The sequence below is a fragment of the Tupaia chinensis genome, unplaced genomic scaffold, assembly GCF_000334495.1.
Source record: "Tupaia chinensis unplaced genomic scaffold, TupChi_1.0 Scaffold145519_1, whole genome shotgun sequence".
Taxonomy (NCBI): domain Eukaryota; kingdom Metazoa; phylum Chordata; class Mammalia; order Scandentia; family Tupaiidae; genus Tupaia; species Tupaia belangeri.
The window spans coordinates 675,655-682,254 of record NW_006205376.1 but is presented as its reverse complement, the minus strand read 5'-3'; the positions used below and the strand labels follow the sequence as shown (position 1 = coordinate 682,254).

At 42.4% G+C, this 6,600-nt stretch overlaps 1 protein-coding gene across 14 annotated transcripts in view; it reads right to left on the bottom strand.

The window, feature by feature from the left end:
• RESF1 (retroelement silencing factor 1) overlaps nucleotides 1-6,600 on the bottom strand; it is a 41,538-nt gene that overhangs the window by 25,189 nt on the left and 9,749 nt on the right. For 8 of the 14 annotated variants that reach the window (XR_003547821.1, XM_006168061.3, XM_006168062.3 and 5 more), the window contains exon 3: nucleotides 3,696-3,736. The exons of 5 other annotated variants lie outside the window; for them this stretch is intronic. The gene's annotated coding sequence lies outside the window, so the exon portion shown is untranslated. Of the gene's footprint in view, nucleotides 1-2,492; nucleotides 2,626-3,695; nucleotides 3,737-6,600 lie in introns of those variants that run through there. One more of the 14 variants, XM_027768111.1, reaches the window with a different exon arrangement.

Sequence of the window (6,600 nt, the reverse complement as noted above, 5' to 3'; positions counted from 1 at the left end):
CTTCCGCCTCTCCACGCGAGTTTTCTATGCTGGAGGCTGGCTGAATTATCAGTGGGACCTCTTCATTTCTCCATTTCCCCCAAAATGGCTAGATCGCAGGAGCCATGGAGCTGTCTCTCTGGAATATTGTTACTGTTAATATCCAAGTGCTACAGTAGCCCAAACGATGCTAATTAGAAAAGACTGTCTCAGGACAGCCCAAAAGATGCAAAATTAAGATTGTTATATCTGAGGCTGCAACCAATCTGCTGAATGAATACACGTTACCTGAAATTTCTGAACACCAAGTTAAAAAGATGTCCCTATTTAAGGTTCCAGAGATGAAAAAAAAAGTCCTAACCTTTTCCCTTCTATCTAATGCTAACCAGAGACATCACATTTCATCTGTAAGTTTTTTTTTTTTTTTTTTTTGAGGTTTTTGCTATAGGGCGCACACACTAGAAATCACCCCCTGGGGGGATGGCCACCCCGCAATCCCTTCTCCTCCATTCTCCTCTCAGGATCTTGGGCACACACGCACACGCGCCTGGCCTGAGTTTAAGCCACCAGGTCCGAGACTTGAACCATGATCGGCTACAAGGGAGTCCGGTGACATAGCCATTACACCAATTGCTGGTGCCCATCTGTAAGCATTTCAATACCTCAGAGGGAAAAACACACACAACACGCACAATCTTTATGCCTAAAAAAATGTACCTATTATGGTATTTAAAAATTAAACCTTTTCCTTATGACTTTGTGAGTTCCACCTTTAATGTTCCTAAAGCCGTTTTTCTGGAGAGTACCCACTGAGGGGGCTGCATTGAGGAAAGTCACTATTTTTCACTGAAAACTTGATCTGTAATATAATCACTAGGAAAGATTTGACTTTTATATTTCTATAAAATGAACAAAACCACAAATACCAACAAAGTAGTGTAAGGCCACTTTTCAGGAGTTCCTAAAGCATCATGATTTATTTAATCTATACAAGTTCTGGCTGGCTCCTGTATCCTCAGTCATAGAAGAAATTAGGGTACCAGTTCTCGAAATGTGCTTTCTAGAATCAACTGTTCTAAATTTTACATAATTTATCATAACTCTGATTATATTATTTATTATTTTTTGGGAGAGGTTTTTGCTACAGGGCGTGTGTGCTTGCCAGAGAGAGAAACAGAAAGAAATCACCCCCTGAAGGGGGTGCACACACTCACCCCCTCTTGGGATCTTGGGCACCCACACACACACGCGCCCAGCATGAGTTTAAGCCACCGGGTCTGGGACTCGAACTGCAGTTGACTACATGGGAGTCTAGCGACGTAGCCATCACACTAATTGCTGGTCCCTCTGCTTATATTATTATATGACTATAAACAGCTAACATTTCAGAATTTATTATATGTCAAGAACTGGGCTTAATGCTTTAAACAGATTATCTCATTTATTATCATTATTTTTTAATCTAACTAGAGAGAGGCACAGAGAGATAGAGCGTGAAGGTGAGAAAAAACGTGAGGTGATCAAGTCCTGTGCTCAACTGAAACTAGGGAGAAGATACAAACAGATGACAGGCTGTTTATCACAGGTTGCTTAACTGTCACAAAAAATTACTGAAGTTAGGCCCAGCAGGTGACATGGTGATTAAGGTGCCAGACTCTCACATGGCCGACCCTGGTTGGAAACCCAGACCTGGAGGTTTGCTTTTTCACTTTCCTTTTCTCTCTGGTTAAAACTAAAAAATAAGATGGGGCCGGCAGACAGCCTAGTGGTTGAGAAACTGGACTCCCACATGGTCAACAACGGTTTGAGTTCCAGACTTGGCAGCTTGCTTTCTCACTTTCCCTTTCTCTCTCTCTCCTTTTCTCTCTGTCTCTCTCTAGTCAGATTTAAAAAATAAAATATTTAATAAAAATTTACTTTAAAAAATTAGATAAATAATTTAAAAATAAATAAAATCACATAAATTTAAAAAATTAACAAAGTCAAGTGGTCCTCCCCCAGCAGCAGCACAGTGGCTGGGACAGCCAAAACAGTTCTCTACACTTCCATAGATATGGTCAACAGGATGACAACTGAGACCAAGCAGATTCGTCATGTTTTAAAAATAATTATTTTTTGAACTTTATTCATTTAATTTATTTATTTAATTTGACCAGAGAGGGACAGAGTGAGAGAGAGAGAGAGAAAAGAGGGAAATTGAGAAAACGAGCTGCCTGGTCCAGGACTCAGATCATAGCCGGCCGCATGGGAGTCCAGTGCCCTTAACCACCCTACCAACTGCTGCCCCCATAGATTCATGTATTTCATTACCAACTCACAACAGCCAAAGTAAAGCCAGTATCCCTGGTCCCCAGGATGACACCAAGCCCCACGAGAACACAGGCTGCTGAGAAGCCAGCTCAGCTGTAGCCATTTCATAGCCTGCAGCCCTACCCCAAGGAGAGGGGAGGCAATCAAGTCCTGTGTTCAACTGAAACTACGGAGAAGACACAAACAGATGACAGGCTGTTTACCGCAAGGTTGCTTATCTCCTTCTGTGGCAGGAGGACCTGAAGGGTGTCCTGCAATTAAGCTTCACCTGCCAGTTCAGTGAGAGGATCGAGTCATTAGGGCACGGTGGTGAGGCTGTTCACAACTCTCCCACTTTTCAAGTATATTCTACTCAACCAGGTGCTCTTACTATTTGTACTTGAGTAGGTGGTGAGGCTGTTCACAACTCTCCCACTTTTCACGTACATTCTACTCAACCAGGTGCTCTCACTATTTGTACTTGAGTAGGCAACACTGGAGCGAAGTGACCACGAATGACTCCGAGCAGGCTGGCCAGGCCTACAGGTGAAGAGAGACCACAACCAGGTTCCCTACATGAAGACACAGCAACTAAAAATGGCCCCACCACCATGGCTCACCAGAGAGAGCCACACTTCCTTTCCCCTGGAAAAGAAGGCAATAAATAGCTCTATTTTTCCTGCCTGATTACTCTAGGTGCAGTGTGAGGTATGGGTAAGCGCATGTATCCCCAGTCTTGACTAGCCAGCAGGCAGTGCAGAGCAACGCAACTGACCATCATTTGGGCAGAATTCTGTGCCTCCAGAGCAGGGACAGAAATTTCAGCCCATCGTTTCCTGGTGTACGACTCCTAAAATGGGAATTAAAAACCACAGAGAACACACAAGAAGTCAGTTATCCTTCTCTGGAATTCTGCCTAGTAACTTATTTTGGAGCCCTCTAGGCACCCACCTCAAGGAAAAAGGAGCCACCTGAGGGGTGGTAGTCTTCAGTACCTACAAACACCAGAAAACTGCCCTCAAGTACACAAAAGATCGTGTGTGGCAGGCAAGTGTAAGCCCTGTAAGAAGCAACAACATTCTACCGGGGTACAAACTTTATTAGGAATATGACAAAATAAGCCAATTTTGTGCTTCTCGAAGTAGACAAAATTCCTGGAGTAGAACTAAATAGTTCCTGTGAAGCAGGGTGAAATGTCTCTGAAGAGTAATAGGATGAAACTACTACTGCCATTATTTACCCTGGTCACTACAGCCCTCCTTTCAGTGCCTGCGCTGGTTTTCTTATACTTTCTACTGAAAGGGTAACTTCAACAAAGGCCTTTTGTTCGCATGGGGATAAAATCTAGACCTTACAAAACTGAATATTGAGACTAAAGATGCAGTGGAATCTCAAATACCCAAACAGAAATACTGAACAGAGCCTACCTTTTGCTTGGCAAGGTCAGGTAGATGACAGATCCAGCAATCTGTTAAAAGCAAAAAGTCATATTTATAGTCTAAAAAAATATACTATGGGAAATACAACTATGGGAAAGATCTGTGTTCTTTTAACCAGATTACAGGAAACCATGACTAACAGGATGAGATATTCAGGCTTCTGCCCAAGGACGTCCACTCCTGAAGTTAGAAGATGCTAAGAGCTTCTCAGATTCTTTAGATTAAGATCTTCCATTGGCCAACAGTTGGTTGAGGGTGGCTGAGGCAGCCTGAGGTAAATTAGATCAATGGTCTTTCCCCCCTGCCCTCTCTGGCACCCCAATCTAGACTGTCTTGGTCTAAAGTCTTCCCCTTTAAGCACAGAAGAGAGGTATGCACATTCCTTAGGAGGGGGAGGGGAAGAAAGTGAGAAAGCACCCCTCGGGATACTGGGATGGTCACACTGCAGTCACTTCACCCATGTGCCCAGTGTTTCTCAAGCCACCAGGTTTGAGACTCAAACCTTGCTATCAGCTATGTGAGATCCACTCATCTTAACTACCATGCCATGTGATTTTCTGTATCAGAAGAAATCCACTAAAAAGCTAACAGAATAAACTAGTTTAGGTAGTTTGTAAAGTATAAGATAAATATACAAAAACCAGCTGTACATATTTCTACACAATATTTATTACAGAAAATTTTTGGGATTCTATTTACAGTAACATTAAACAAACAAACAAACAGGGGCCAGCAGGTGGTGTAGGGGTTAAGGTGCTGGACTCCCACATGGTTGACTAGAGATCTCGCAGCCTGAAACTTACACCGGGCACATGTGTATGTATGTGTGTCCAAAATCCTGAGAGGAGAATGGAAAAGGGATTGCAGCATGGTCATCCCCCCAGGCGGTGATTTTTCACGCTCTGTCTCTCTCTGGTAAATACACGAGCCCTATAGCAACAATCTCAACAAAAAAAGAAAGAAAAACTTTCAGAATAAATTAAACCACGTTCAGCAGTTAGCGTAATGGCTAGGTTGCTCGACTCCCACATAGTCGACCGTGGTTCGAGTCTCGGACCCGGCGACTTAAACTCACGCCGGGCATGTGTGCGTGTATGCCCAAGATCCTGAAAGGAGAATGAAGGAGAAGGGATTGCGGTGTGGCCATTCCCCCCCGGGGGGTGATTTTTTGCTTTCTGTCTCTCTCTGTCTTTCTGGCGAGCCCATGCACCCTATAGCAAAAACCTTTCCAAAAAAAATAAAGAATAAATTAAACCAAAGTGGACAATCTATACTCTATTACAAAACATTTCTACAATAAATTAAAGAGGAAACAATCCCACATTCATGGATTGGAAGACTTAATATTCTTGGGATGGCAGTACAGTTGCCTGACTTTGGGGTTACATCCCAAATGAAAATATATTTAATATACTGAAAATAGATATTTTTAATTTTTAAATTAATTTTATTCACTCATTTCATTTTGACCAGAGAAACACATACACACAACACACACACACACAAAGTGAGAAAGCAAGTCACCAGGTTCACGATTAGAACCATGGTCAGCCACGTGGTAGTGTCCAGTGTCTTAACTACCTTGCCACCTGCTGGTCTCCTACTGCACATATTTAAGCCTAACGTATTTAAATGTTCTCAGAACACTTACATTACTCCACATCTATTTCATGAGGTATTGAGTATCTTATATAATCTGAATACCATACAGAAGGTAAAAAACAGAATGACTGACTGCTACTGACCAGTGTCACATGAGAGTTATTAGACTGCACATCAACAACCTGGGAAAGGATCAAATCCAAAATCCAAACTTCTACTGAATGTGCATGCTTTTTTATTTTTTAAGAGAGATGTTTGCTATAGGACATGTGTGCTAGACAGAGACGGAAAGTGAGAAGTCACTTCCTAGGAGGGATGGACACACTGCAATCCCTTCTCCTCCATTTTCCTCTCAGGAACTTGGGCATGAACAGCGGTTGACTATGTGGGAGTCCAGTGACGTACCAATAAACCATTCACTGGTCCCTATGTATTGCTTTCAAATCATTGTAAACCATCAAGAAATCGTAAGCTGAATCATCACAAGTTAGGGACCATCTGTACTTCTCAAATTGATGTAGAATCAATTTTATTGGAGAGCCCAAGTGGGCCCAGCCACTGTTCTCATTGATAATGCTAATGCTCTGCAGTGCTGGAAGTCACATGGCATACCGTTCAGATCCCAAGCCAGCGTAAAACACACACAGGGCACAGGTAACAAGGGTCCTGAGTTCCTGGAGAGCCGGGGAAAGGAGATCATGGACCCTGCTAAGGTGCTTTCTCTTTATCTCTCTAGTCTCCAACCCCCTCCAGTAGGTGCATCCACACTGTTCTCATAAAGAAAAAAAAAAATCGTGAGAAGAAGGTTCCACAAGGCTCCAGTGAACTAGATTTTTCAGGGAATGAAGATTTTCTACTGATAATTCAGCCTCCAGCAAACAAGCTAGCGGCTGAACTTCAAGAATTTGAAAGAAACACACCATCCATCAGATGACAAGAAATCAGCGCCGGATCATGAGAAATATGGGAAAATGAGAAAATACCTCTCCTCCAAGGGAAAAGAGTAACTCTTCTTCATCCACAAGCAGTTCAGTGAAAATCATGGAAATGTCTGATAAGGAATTTAGAGCATTCATAATGTCGAAGCTAACAGAGATGGAAGAGGAGAGAGATAATAAACTGCTAAAGAGAAAGGAGAAAGAAGTTGACGAGTTCTAGGAGATGAGGAAATTCTTGCATGATCTAAAAGAGGAATTACACACTTTACAAAAGACTCAAACGGAACTGCTAGAGATGAAGTCTATAATACAAGAAGTCAAAATCTCCCTTGAAAGTATTAAAAGCAGACTAG